The 15,106-nt window shown below is 49.2% G+C and overlaps 1 protein-coding gene across 4 annotated transcripts in view; it reads left to right on the plus strand.

Moving 5' to 3' along the window:
* Positions 1-15,106, plus strand: part of LOC142567368 (uncharacterized) — a 996,706-nt gene that overhangs the window by 24,653 nt on the left and 956,947 nt on the right. The gene's annotated exons all lie outside the window — the stretch shown is intronic.

Here is a 15,106-nt window from a genome sequence, read left to right on the forward strand (position 1 = left end):
CCATTCTCTTGGCTCATGGACACAAAAGCTGAGGTCCGGTCAGAAAGCGTTATCAAGTGACGTTTGCCTGCATTAATGGAGTTACTAAATTTTGGAAGCTTCACCAGACTTTAATTGGACAGCATGTTGTACAGCTGCATAAAAGCAGCCATGGAGAGTGCTCGTGCTGATCGATCTTTACCTTGGTGAATTTTTCCAGAGTTGTCTCAACTACGTGGGACTAAAATAACGATTTTCACCACAAATACTTGTGTTCTAATTTTAGTTTTTTAGATATTTAAGTGTTGTGGTGCGTGACAGAGTGATGGCTAGAGTCAGTCTAAGGGCAGACGCAGGATCCTTTATTTTGCAGACAACAAAGCTGCAGTCTTTGCATGGGCCTCAGTCGTCTGGTAGACCTCCGCAGGACCGGTGGAGTTGTGTGACATTGAGCTTGTTTGGCTGAAGGCGATGTCAAAGGTACTGGAGGTGACGGCGAAGGAACAGGAATGGCGCCGTAGGGTTCTGAACTTCCCGGGCTGAGCCACTCTCCTTGGGTTGACACCTGCTGTTCCCTGTTGTCTGGGCTAGGCTGGACTGAGTCAGGTGCCCGGGCACCTGACGACAAATGTAGTCCCAAGTGATGCCGGGCTGACCCATCTGGAGTATCAACCATGACCAGCTGAGAACCCTCGATGCCTTTGGGCAAAGTTGTGCACCCACGTAGGATCCCCACACTGGAATCTGGAAGGCTGCAAATAACTCCGTGATAGAGATGGCACACCTGTATCCAAGCGTGAATGAACTTCGAAATTCAGCAGCATTTCTGAAGAGGACTTGCTGCACGGTAATGGGGTATGTCTGTAGCTTAACAACACTCGCGCTAGCTTCATCTCGAAGCCACCTGATCATCATCATCATCATCAGCCAATTTTTGTTCACTGCAGGACGAAGGCCTCTCCCTGCGATTTCCAATTACCCCTATCCTGCACCAGCCGATTCCAACTAGTACCCGCAAATTTCCTAATTTCGTCGCCAAGGACGCGAGCACAGCGGAAGAGCTGGGCATAGCCCTGGCCATCGCAACGTGCAAGAAGGCCATGGATACCGTGGTGACGGACTCGCAAGAAGCATGCAGATCGAAGGTATATGAACGGAAGGATTGGAAAGGCAGCACTTCAGGTCTTGAACAACACCAAGATAGAAGCAGCACAAATCCTCTGGACGCCGGGACATGAGTCTCTCACGGGGAACCAGGCGGCGCACGCCGCAGCTCGAGATCATGCACGCCAAGCCATCTCAGATGCGCAGAGAACACGGACCAACGACTGTGACGAGGATCATGATGAACGGATATCCAAGAAGTACATGGATATCTTGGCGCACTACAGAAATGAACTTGGTTAAAACACGCTGGCGGGCTAGTTGGTTAGAATCCATGGTAGAGTGTATAAGCGCGACTGGACGAGGACGAAGAAAGAAACAGATACACAGACACGCTGTGTCTGTGTATCTGTTTCTTTCTTCGTCCTCGTCCAGTCGCGCTTATACACTCTACCATGCACTACAGAAAGCAGAGGCGTCGCTACCCGACCGCGCATAAGACGATGAGTAGGGACCAAGCGGTAACCTGGATAAGACTACAGGCTGGAACCTACCCACACGGAACACTGCTGCACGCCATGTACCCGGGTATCTACGGGCGAGACTGCAAGTTCTGCCCGCCGGACACGCCCAACACCTTGCGCCATATGGTGCTTGGGTGCAGGAATAATCGAGAAGCACCGCCATCATCATCACCACCAGGAGATAACATGCAGAAAGAGGCGGATTCAGAAGAAGAATTGGAAGACCAGTGGGGGGCTCTACTGGTGACGCAAGACCCTGACAGCCAGCTGCGGTTGGTGAACAGGGCTCGGGCAGCGGCAGCGAGCCATGGCTACCTGGACTGAGGAGGCCACCCACCTTTGGGCTCAAGAAGCCTGGTCTCACAATAAACTTTATTTTCTCTCTCTCTCTCGTCGCACCACCTAGTCTTCTGTTGTCCTCTACTGCCGCTTCCCTTCTCTTGGTACCCATTCTGTCACCCTAATGGTCCAACGGTTATCTACTCTACGCATTACATGAGCTGCCCAGTGCCATATTTTTTTCTTCATGTCAATTAAAACGTCGTCTATACCCGTTTGCTCTCTGATCCAAACCGCTCTCTTTCTGTCTCTTAAAGTTATGCCTCGCATTCTTTGTTCCATCGCTCTCTGCGCAGTTCTTAACTTGTTCTCGAGAACAATAAGCTTGATCAAGCTTCTTTGTCAGTCTCCAAGTCTCTGCCCCATATGTCAACACCTGTAAAATGCACTGATTGTATACCTTTCTCTTCAGTGATAACGGTAAGCTTCCAGTCAGCAGCTCACTATGTCTGCTGTATGCGATCCAACCCATTTTTATCCTTCTGTGAATTTCCTTCTCAAGGTGGGTTCCCTATGATTAGTTGACCTAGGTAAACGTACTGTGAATTCACTGACTCTAGAGGCTGACTATGGCGATCTTGAACGCTGTTTCCCTTGCCTAGCTATTAATCATTATCTCTGTCTTCTGCTTATTAATCTTCAGCCCCACTCTTATTACTCTCTCTCTGTTAAGGTCCTCAATCATTTGTTGTAACTTGCCTGCAGTGTTGCTGAATAGAACAATGTCATTGGCAAACCGAAGGTTGCTGACATATTCGCCGTCGATCCTTACTCCTAAACCTTCACAGTTTAGTAGCTGAAATATTTATTCCAAGCACGCAGTGAATATCATTGGAGAGATTGTGTCTCCTTGTCTGACTCCTTTCTTTATAGGTACGTATCTTCCTACTTTTCTTGTGTAGAATTAAGGTGGCTGTGGAATCTCTGTATATATTTTCCAAGGTATTTACGTAAGCGGTCTGTACTCCTTGATTACGTAATACCTCTATGACTGCTGGTATCTCTACTGAATCAAATGCCTTTTCATAATGTGTGAAAGCCATATAGAGAGGCTTATTGTACTCTGCAGATTTCTTGATAACCTAATTAATGACATGGATGTGATTCATTGTAGAGAATCCCTTCTTGAAGCCCGCCTGTTCCCTTGGTTGACTAAAGTCCAGTGTTGTCCTTATCCTATTGGAGATTATTTCGGTAATTTTTTTTTTATTATACTGGGAGTAAGCTAATAAGCGTATAATTTTTCAGTTCTTTAATGCCTTCCTTTTTGTGGATTAGTATAATGTTTGCTTTCTTCCTGTTTTCTGGGACTCTTGCAGTTGATAGACCTTTCGTATAGAGAGCCGCCAGTTTTCGAAGCATTATGTCTCCTCCATCTTTGATTAAATCGACTGTTATTCCATCTTCTCCTGCTGCTTCTCCCCGTTTCATATCTTGCAAGGCCCTTCTGACCTCATCTCTAGCTATAGGAGGAGTTTCTATATCCTGTTCATTATCGTTCCGAATGAAGTTCTCCTGAGTCCTCTGGGTACTGTACAAGTCAGTATAGAATTCTGCCGCTGCATTTATTATACCTTTGAGATTGCTGATGATATTACCCTGCTTATATATCTTCAGTGCATACACCTTGGTTTGTCCTATGCCAAGTTGCCTTCTCAGTGATTTCAGGCTGTGTCTATTTTTTACGGCTTCCTCAGTCTTTATCATGATATAATTTCGAATATCGCTTATTTTCACCTTGTTGATCAGTTTTGACAGTTGCGCGAATTCTATCTTATCTCCTGAGTTGGACACTTTCATTCTTTGTCGTTTCTTTATTAGGTCCTTTGTTATTTGGGAGAGCTTGCCTACTGGTTGCCTTGGTGCCTTGCCTCCCACTTCAGTTGCTGCCTCTGAAGTCAGCCTCGTTACAGTTTCATTCATTAGCTCTATGTCATCTTCATCTCTCTGTTCTAAGGCTGCTTATCTGTTTGCAAGTACCAGCCTGAATTTGTCTGCTTTTACCCTAGGTTGACCTGTTTCTTGACCAATTTTACTCTTTCTTCAAATTTAGGTGAATCCTAGCCCTCACTAACCTATGATCACTGCACTTTACCCTACCTATCACTTCTACATCCTGCACTATGCTGGAATCGGCAGAAAGTATGAAATCAATTTCATTCCTTGTTTCACCATTGGGGCTTTTCCAGGTCCACTTTCTGTTGCTACGCTTCTTGAAAAAGGTGTTCATTATTCGAAGTTTATTCCTTTCTGCGAATTCTACCAGCACCTCTCCTCTAGCGTTCCTAGAATCGACGCCGTAGTTGCCAATTGCCTGTTCACCCGCCTGCTTTTTCGCCTCTTTTGCATTGAAGTCATCCATTACTATACTGTATACCGAGTTTGGACTTTTCTCATCGCTAATTCAAAATCTTCATAAAACTGATATACTTCCTCATCGTCGTGACTGTATGTTGGAGCGTAGGCTTGTACTACCTTTTATTTGTACCTCTTATTAAGTTTGATTATGACTACTGCTACCCTCTTGTTAATGCTGTAGAATTCGTCAGTGTTGCATGCTACCGTATGTTCTTATGGATTAAGAATCCTACACCGTATTGCTTCTTATCAGGGAGGCCTCTATAGCAAAGGGCATGGCTGTTATTCAGCAACATATAAGCCTCACCAGTTCTTCTAATCTCACTAAGGCCAATGATATCCCAAACAATGTCTGATAGTTCCTCGAACAGTGCTGCTGATCTAGCCTCACTCGGCAGAGTTCGGCAATTAAATGTTCACAGGGTCAGTTTCCATTGGCGGCCTGTCCGGACACCGATTCTTAGCACGCTCTGCTACGTTACAGGTCTGACCGCCGCGTTGTAGTACAGGTGCTCCGCTGCTGCTGGGGACTCAGGGCCATGAGTTAATTGTATATATATCATTGGGGAGGTTGTGGCCGAATACTGCACCAGGGAGGCCAATTCCTGTTCTGGTGAGGGAGTGTCCTTGTTGAAGCTTAGTGGGCCTTCCTAATTTGGTTGTACCTGGATTAGTATAGCCCCACTCGCTCTCGGCATCTTTCACCAGTGTCGGGCGCCACTCCAAGCCTACAGATGTAGTGCACTGGAGGATGTCTAGAATTGAGGCTGTAGTTGCCAATTGCCAAAGCTCCTAATGGTGTCTCCACCCTTGGACAGCGCTTATAATAGAGGCCACTTACCGCCGAGTGCTTAAGAAGGCCAACCTTTGATGATGTGAACAATGCACTCTGTAAGGCCATTAGACTGCGAGTGGCACAGCGCACAGCGTAGGTGCTTTATGTTGTTGTTCGTCATGAATTTCGCAAACTGCTGGCTTGGAAACTGAGACCCATTACCTGATACGATTCCTTGCAGCAAGCCAGAATGAGTGAGCAGCTCACGACCCATTGTGAGTGCCTGATACATTTCGTGTGCGAGTTGATGATTACCAGCTGTCAAGGTGCTCTAAAGAGAGTGCGTATTCTAGTAAAGTGCCCGAATAACTTGCATCTGGAGTCGGCATAGGCAAGCGGCTGAGTGTGTCTGCGTTGGCATATTGCTTCACGGCCCTATACTCAATGCAGCACCGGTATGGGCTTAGGAACAGAGCCCACCTCTGAATACGTGCCGATGCCATTGGAGGCACAGGTCGATCTCATAGAAGTCTGACTAGTCATTGATGGTCCGTGACCAAAACAAATTAACTCTCGATCCATGCAGGTAGTCTCGAAACTTTGTTACTCCCGACACCAGCGTCAGAGCTTCCTTCTTTAGTAGTGAGTAATTCCTTTGAGCGGGTGCGAACATGCGTGAAGGAAAATTAATGGGTTTATCCATTTTGCTCATGCGGTGAGAAATTACAGCCCCTAAACCCAACGGTGACGCATCACATTCCGACTGTAGTGGCTGGTCGGGGTCGAAAAGTGTCAGCACTGGCGAGCTCAGAAGAGTTTGTTTAACCAGGTGATATGAATTTTCTTGCTGGGTTTTCCACTGCCATTTCTACTCTTTTTCAAGCAGTTGATACAATGGAGCGAGCAGCGTTGACATGCGTGGCAGGAACTGGTGATAGTAAGACGGCAGACTCAAAAACGAGCGCAGTTATCTTACATTTGTGGGCCATGGTGAATCGCGTATTGCAGCTAGGTTCTTTTCAAGCGGGTGCAAGACGTCTTTGTCGATGTGATGACCCAAGTAGATGATTGCGTCTTTATGGGGATGACATTTATCTGCCTTCAGCTTGACACTATGCACCTGTGCAAAACCTCCAGCAGCACCGACTTATTACCATCTTCATGTTTTGCTATCAACACATCGTCCAAAGACACCTGCACAGCTGGAAGGCCAGCCAGGACAGTTTCCATGCGCTGCTGAAAAATCGCAGGAGCCGAGGCAACCCCAAACAAAAAACAGTTATAGCAGAACAAGCCCTTGTGAGTGTTTATCATGACCAGTTTTTTCACCTCTTACCCAACAAAAGTTGGTTATGTGCAACCTTGAGCGGTAGAGTAGTGAAAAGGGATCTGGCATGAAGCGACGTGAAAAATGTCCTCAATGTTTCACAATGGGTACTGCTCGGTTATACAGGCAGCATTTATAGTAGTTTTGAATTCACCGCAGTTGGAAAGGGACCCATTTTCAGAACTAGTAGGATTGGTGCTGCCCACTCTGAATGTGCAATTGGCAATAGTATGCCTCATTCACTGAAAGGTTCAGCTTGGTTTCCACTTTATCATGAAGACCGTACAGAATTGGCCATGCTTTGCGAAACTTAGGTTGCACGCCTTCTCGTAGGTGGTATTTCACAGGCTGCCCTTGAATGTTTCTGAGCCCTGGTTGAAAGAGGTCCAAAAAGTCGGTCCAGAGGCTGTCTGGAGCTGTGGGAGTGGATTGTACTGTAGAGAGAAAACCAGGCAACAGTAGCAACAACGCTTGGATTAAATTTACCCCTTCCACAAAGGCCAGGACCAGAACAGCTTATAACAATCAGGGTGGCAGGAACAGTCTTCCCAGTGAAATGTGTTTGGAGGCGCAGTTGGCCGAGAATGGCCAGCTTGCCCAGGTAGCAGCCAAGCTTATCTTTGCACTTTAATAAACAGGGCCAGCTTAGGTAATGCTTCAGATACAGCTCCTGCAGAATGATACAATACGGTGATCCCGTGTCAGTGATCATATTCAGAGGCATGCCACCGCAGCAGTTGAGCCTGTGGAACGACTGAGGCAGACTTGACTTTCCCTGGGCTTCCTGTAGTGTGAAAACGGTTCAAATATTGCCTTCCTCCGTTTCAGGTGCTGCACTCTTACACTGAACGGTGTAAGCATTGCCATCATGTGTGTGACCGGTCCGAAACCGTGATTGGGAGCAGCATTTTATTGCGAAATGACCCGTCTTGCTACAGCGAAAACAGTGTGCTCTTTGTGTGAACATTCATTTGCTTGATGATGGTGGTTTCCACAGCATCCGCAATCAATAGGTCTTTGCTTCTTAACTGTGGTGTGGGTTTGATAGTGGTCCGATTGGCCAGCTATAACACACTGCTGCCTCATTTTGAGCTGTGTCATGGTGCTGACTTCCTGTGCAGCGGCTTCAGCAGCCGTGGCAATAGTTTCAGTTTCGGTAAGTGTGAGTGCAGTCTTTGCGAGCGGGACGTGTCTTTTGTGCAGTGAGATTCCGGATGCCACAAATGATGCAGTCTCGTAACATACAGCTTGCAGAGCTCAACGACATATTCTCGGAGAGATTCGCTTGCAGCCTGGTCTCTAGTTATGAACTTCTAACTTGTGGCTTGCGCTTCGGCACATAGTGGTAATTAAGAAATGTGACTGCTTCCTGATAGCTCAGCTGATGTACTTTTCAGGGAGCGCAGTGTCCAGCAAGAATACCTACCGCCTTCTTTAATTGATAGTGCAGAAACCAAGAGTGCCCTTTTCTTATCTTCTGTCATAATATCGTTTGCTTCAAATAATGCTTCCAGCCAAGTGAAGTAAATATCCCACTTATCTTGATTTTCGTTGAAACTCGGGGGGGCGAAGCTCGCAGCCATGACCGCTGACGCCCCATAGTCGCTGTACCTTCCAGTCGCCTAGTCACCACTGTTGTGGTGCATGACAGAGTGACGGAGTTAGTCCGAGGGCAAACGCAGGATCCTTCATTTCGCAGACAACAGACTATATAAAGGCTGCTTGCCTGATGACGTAACAGAAGAGGACCAATCATGTTTAACACATGTTGGCACAGTGCATCATATTATTAAGTATGTAAAGAAGCTCCTCGCCAAGTTTGGTTATTATCTGCTCGATAGAATGGAAGAAAATAAGCCTTTTTCTACCCAGCAGTGGAACGTGTTTTCGCATGTTTTGAGATTTTTTGAATTGTGAAACATTGTTACTAACTTCGAACCATCGGGCAGGACATCACTGTTGGTCCCAATAATAACTGAGGTGTGGAAATTTTATGAATTTTGCTAGGCTTTTTCTGTCCTAAAAAAAAAAAAGAAAATCTGTACCTATAGCCAGAGTGATAAGAGTAGTAATAGTAGTTGGAAGCACTGGGTCCACTGGACCATTCAGAGGAGCATTGTCCATTTTGCTACAATTACCGTATGTACTCATGTAATAGCCGCACTTTTTTTCGCAGTCTTGACAAGGTGTGGCTCTTAGATAAGGGTGCGCCATTGCAGCCAAGTCTTTCTGGTCATGTGTAATACCCTTGACGTCTCTGTACCAAAAGAGTGACCATTGTTTTCATAATGCATATATTTGTTCACACAAGCATGCTATGCAACAGATGCCCTTCCAACAAGTGCGTTGAATCTGTATAATTTTTTTTTTAGAATTTGGGCTGCTAAGTTGGGTACGACTCTTACACGGTATATGGTAATTTCTCAGAGGCCTGGTTTTCATAGTAAGTTACCTAAGCTTTACTGAGGCAGAGCTAATGTCATGAGTAAAGATTTCAAGGGAGCCCAATTTGTGGACTTTGTACTGTGGAGGGCAGAAAGTCTGGCTGAGTGGCAAGGTGCTTCATGTTTTCAGCGGAATAACACTGCATCATTGCCCACTGTTACAGTGTATCTATAAACACGCTACAAATGTCCCGTGTTCTCCAATAATCGCCCTTTGTTTTGTATCAATCATCATCTAACCTCCTCTTAAACTTTTGTTGCGTAGTGTATATAACCTTGCGACCCGCCACTGATGATGCATGCACATTTCTGGAATGCTCCATTGGGTTGGTGGGTACACTGTTGAAAAACTAGACAAGGCAATCTGTGAACAATTAAAGGCAACGTTACCAGTGATGTGTAGATTCAAACCTGACATATGTTAGTGTGTATAAAGTAGCACTTCTACTGTAGATTTGTCTTGTAGAATAACTTTTTTGCTGTTCTGTGCTGGAGTCTGGTCACTTTGGCCTCTTGAATGCGTTCATATTCCATTTCATATACTACCCACAGGATCCTCACAATTGCGGTCCTGTTCGTCTTAGCGGCCTAAGCACCTAGAGTCTGCCTTCGTTGGAGGGCTATGCTGCTTATTCACAGTCAAAAGTTTAAATAGCTGTTCATGTTAAGGTGGTTTTTTTTGTTTCCAAGTCATACATAACTTCCGCTGCCATAATGAATAATGGAAGAGTTCTCTGCTGTTCAATAAATCTACTAGCTTGCAGAGTCTTCACGAGTGTAGAGACAAAATGTCGTGTCAGCACGCATGTATGTACTACCAGCGTCAAATGAAACGTGAACAGCGGTGCGCATAGCCCAAGCATAAGTAAAGGTATAGTGCACGCCATCCAGTTATCACTATTGACAGGCATGCACATCTGGCTTGGCCGCACCGCGCGGTCCCCCTATAGTGAGATATTTTTGGTTCTTTTATTTCTGGTTCTTACATATTGCTACGGAACAGCCGCCACAGTGTGGCTGCACTGAGGAGAAGGAAGACGACGTGGCCACCGCTTGATATAGCGTCGCCATCATTGCCACCGCTTGTCTGCGTGTAAATATATTGTAGACTCGTACGTCAGCTACACGTAACATTAATTTGGTGGAGGTGGACGTTCCCCGTACCCGTCATGGAGCTTCGCAGCGGTCGCAACGGCGACAGTGCAACTTCGGCTCCTGCTGGCGGCACTTCCTCTACGCAACCGTCTCCGCCTGCAGCCCCGACCTACGTCGCCATTTCCCCACCTCGGGATCCTGGTGTTTTTAACGGAGTCGGCAGTCCTGATGTTGACGACTGGCTCCGCTTCTACGAACGTGTCAGCACCAGTCACAGGTGGGATTCGACTATTATGCTCGCGAACGTTGTTTTCTACCTCGACGGAGCTCCACTTGCATGGTTCCAGACTCACGAAGAGGAGATCTCGAGCTGGGATCTCTTCAAAGAGAAGCTCCGCGACCTTTTTGGCAATCCCTTCGGTCGTCAAGTCACTGCCAAGAAAGCCCTAGCCACACGTGTACAGACGTCGACCGAGTCCTACGTGTCCTACATTCTCGACGTCTTGGCCCTTTGTGCCAAGGCTGACCCGACCATGTCTGAGGACGATAAGGTAAATCACGTCCTCAAAGGGATTGCTGACGACGCCTTCAATTTACTGGTGTTTACCAACGTCACCAGCATCGATACGATCCTCAAGGAGTGCCGCCGTCTTGAGCATGCTAAAAGCCGCCGGTTATCCCAGCACATCACGCGACTTCCCAACACAGCTGCTACGTCATCCTGTGACGACCTCTTCCACCAGCCGTCGCGATGTGACAACTTGACCCGCATTATTCGTCGTGAGGTCGAAGCGGCACAACCGGCGGCCCCTTCCTTTCCGTCACCTGATCATTCTCCGGTGACAATCTCCTTGATCCAGGCCATCGTCCGTCAAGAGTTATCCAACGTCGGCCTGCACTCCATTCGTTCCGCATGCTCGGAACCTCTCTCTCCACGCACGGCCCCACCGCGCCCTTCTTACTCTTATGGACAGCGCAACCCCTCAGAATGGCGAACCGTGGACGACAAGCCGATCTGTTTTAACTGCCGACGCATTGGACATGTCGCTCGCCACTGCCGCAGCCGCTGGACTTCCCCCACACGCTATTCTCCTAATTACCACCCTCGCCCCTCTAGTGCGTCCTTTTCCTTCGCCCCTTCTATGCCCACCCCATCATCTGACCCTGCGACGCCTTTGACACGTCCCCGCTACTCCCGCTCGCCTTCTCCCTCCCGTCGTCAATCTCGCTCGCCCCCGTCTCGCCGTGCTTCTTCTCCGACCTACTCGCCGCTCCCCCGACCGGAAAACTAGACAGCGCAGCTTCTGGAGGTGAAGCTGCAAAGACGACATTGGCTCAAAATCCTCGCTTCACCTTACCGACGAACCAGAATCTTTTGGACGTTCTCGTCGACAATGTTCCTGTGTGCGCGTTGATTGACACCGGGGCGCATGTGTCCATTATGAGTGCTGCTCTTCGCCGTCGGCTCAAGAAAGTTCTGACGCCTGCCCCGAACCGATTTGTACAAGTCGCCGACGGAGGGACTGTCGCTATTGTTGGCATGTGCTCTGCCCGACTCACCATTGCTGAGAGACACACCGTCGTTCTCTTCACCGTCATCGAGCATTGCCCTCACGAACTCATTCTCGGTCTGGATTTTCTTGCCCATCATTCTGCCCTCATTGACTGTTCGGCCGGCTCACTTCGCCTTGACTTGCCTCTTCTTGCCGACCCTGTGGACCCGCCTCCTGGCCTTCTGAGCTGCATCGATTTTATTCGCCTACCACCTCACTCTATGACACACGTTGACTTGTTGTCCTCACCAGCTGTACCTGACGGCAATTACGTGGCCGCACCACTTCCGGCCGTTATGCTTACACATGGTGTTATCGTGCCGCACACTGTGCTGAAAATTACTGGTAACCGCACCTGCCTTCCACTCGTCAATTTCGCGCTAACCGCGCAAGTTCTGCCTCAGGGGATCTCCTTGGCTATAATTCGCGCTTTGCAGGATGATGAGGTTGAGCCATTCACAGTGGAAGATCGTTACAGCTCAGCCCATACCGTGACGTCATCGCACAGTACTGACGTCGACATGAAGAAGATGGTCTCCTCTGACCTTACACCTGCTCAAGCTGCAGCCCTTTGCCGCGTTCTTGAAGGCTATCGCGACATTTTTGACTTTGACAATCGACCCTTAGGTCAAACGTCCGTCGTGACCCATCGCATAAACACTGGCGATGCGAACCCTATTCACCGTCGTCCATATCGTGTTTCTGCGTCAGAACGAGCTGTTATCCAACAGGAAGTCAAAAAGATGCTTGCAAAGGTCATTATCGAGCCTTCCTGTAGTCCCTGGGCTTCTCCCGTCGTACTAGTCAAAAAGAAGGATGGAACGTGGCGTTTTTGTGTCGATTATCGCCACCTGAACAAAATCACAAAAAAGGACGTGTACCCTTTGCCACGTATTGATGACGCTCTAGACTGCCTGTACGGTGCCACTTATTTTTCTTCTATCGACTTACGGTCCGGATACTGGCAGATATCCGTCGACGCCATGGACAGAGAGAAGACTGCATTTGTTACCCCTGACGGCCTTTATCAGTTCAAGGTGATGCCTTTCGGTCTCTGTAACGCGCCCGCCACCTTCGAACGAATGATGGACTCTTTGCTTCAGGGGTTCAAGTGGTCCACCTGTTTGTGCTATCTGGACGACGTCATCGTTTACTCACCCACATTTGACACGCATCTAGACCGCCTTTCAGCGATTCTTGACGTGTTCCGCCGCGCCGGTCTCCAGTTGAACTCGTCAAACTGTCACTTCGCTCGCCGCCAAATCACCGTCCTTGGACACCTCGTGGACGCCAGAGGCGTGCGACCTGACCCGGACAAGATTCGCGCCGTTACGAACTTTCCTGTTCCGAAGTCTACCAAGGACGTTCGTAGTTTCGTAGGGCTGTGCTCATATTTCCGACGCTTTGTGAAGGATTTTGCGACCATCGCCCGTCCCCTTACCGACCTCTTGAAGAAAGACGCCCTCTTTTCTTGGGGACCTGACCATGCCGCATCTTTTTCGCAGCTCACTACTCTCCTTACCACGCCTCCAATTCTGGCCCATTTTGACCCGTCTGCTTCAACGGAAGTTCGAACTGATGCCAGTGGTCACGGCATAGGAGCAGTATTAGCACAACACCAGCGTGGACATGATCGCGTTATAGCCTATGCCAGCCGACTTCTATCACCCGCCGAGCGCAATTATTCAATCACAGAGCGCGAGTGCCTCGCTCTTGTGTGGGCTGTTGCCAAGTTTCGCCCCTACTTGTACGGACGCCCCTTCTGTGTCATCACTGATCACCACGCGCTCTGCTGGCTATCCTCGCTCAAGGACCCCACGGGACGACTCGCTCGCTGGGCGTTACGCCTGCAAGAATATACCTTCTCCGTGGTATACAAGACGGGACGCTTGCACCAGGATGCCGATTGTTTGTCCCGCTACCCCGTCGACGACCCGGCTGATGCGGACACCATCACTTGCGTTTTCTCTGTGTCCAAGTTGCTCGAAATCGGCAATGAGCAACGCCGCGATCCTTCCTTACGAGCCCTCATCGCCCATCTGGAGTCAACGCCTGGCGACGCTTCTCTCCGGATGTTTCTCCTTAAGGAAGGGACACTATACCGCCGCAATCTCGATCCACACGGCCGTGACCTTCTGCTCGTAATTCCATCCCACTTGCGGTCGACTGTCCTCCAACAACTTCACGACGCTCCCGTGGCTGGACACTTGGGCGTCTCGCGCACATACGACCGTGTACGCCGTCGCTTCTTTTGGCCGGGTCTCGCTCGCTCCGTGCGGCGCTACGTTGCCGCTTGTGAGCCCTGTCAGCGCCGGAAGAAGCCCTCCACACCTCCAGCTGGATGTCTTCAGCCGATCGACATCCCACCGGAACCCTTTTTCCGTGTTGGTCTAGACCTTCTTGGACCGTTCCCTCTCTCGGGCTCCGGCAATAAATGGGTCGCCGTCGCTACTGATTATGCTACGCGGTACGCAATCACCAGAGCCCTCCCGACAAGTTGTGCTACTGACGTTGCTGACTTTCTGCTCTATGACATCATTTTAGTGCACGGTGCCCCGCGCCAATTACTCACTGACCGTGGCCGCAGCTTTCTGTCGGCAGTCGTCGAGGACATTCTCCACTCCTGCTCGACTAAGCACAAGTTCAGCACGTCCTACCACCCACAGACCAACGGCCTCACGGAGCGCCTCAACCGGACCATCACCGACATGCTATCCAAGTACGTCGCGACCGACCACCACGACTGGGATCTTCACTTACCATATGTGACGTTCGCGTATAATTCATCGCGTCACGACACCGCCGGCTATTCGCCATTCTATCTCCTATATGGCCGAGAACCCGCGTTGCCCTTGGACACATTGTTGCCCTCGGCCACACGTTCAACCACTGAATACGCCCGCGACGCGATCGCACACGCCGACCACGCGCGCCAGCTCGCCCGCACCCGTCTCGAGGCCTCGCAGGAGCATCAGAGACGCCTCTATGATTGCCACCATCGCGACGTACAATTTACTCCGGGTTCTCTGGTGCTTCTCTGGACCCCCATTCGACGTGTGGGCCTTTCCGAAAAGCTGCTGTCCCGCTACACTGGCCCATACCGTGTGGTGCGACAAGTGACCGCTGTCACGTATGAAGTCGTCCCCGCCGACCTGTCAGCGTCATCGTCGGCTGCAAGTGACATCGTTCACGTGGCGAGACTAAAGCCATATCACACACCTTTCGCCGCGGATGTGTAGATTCAGCACCGGGACGGCGCTTCTACTGCCGGGGGTGATGCTACGGAACAGCCGCCACAGTGTGGCTGCACTGAGGAGAAGGAAGACGACGTGGCCACCGCTTGATATAGCGTCGCCATCATTGCCACCGCTTGTCTGCGTGTAAATATATTGTAGACTCGTACGTCAGCTACACGTAACAATATGAAAGGGAGAAAATAAAAATAAAAGAGAGCAGAGCTGAAATTTGCAGTTTACAGCAAGTATTGTTGCACAGTTCGCCGAAACTGTAAGTGCTATCGGCACAAACAGCAGTGCGCGTGGTGCAGTTTGCACCGTTATCATTATAGATTTGCTCACGCGGTTTGTCGTTTGTGCGCCACATTCATT

Source organism: Dermacentor variabilis, chromosome 1 (assembly GCF_050947875.1).
Source record: "Dermacentor variabilis isolate Ectoservices chromosome 1, ASM5094787v1, whole genome shotgun sequence".
Classification (NCBI taxonomy): Eukaryota; Metazoa; Arthropoda; class Arachnida; order Ixodida; family Ixodidae; genus Dermacentor; species Dermacentor variabilis.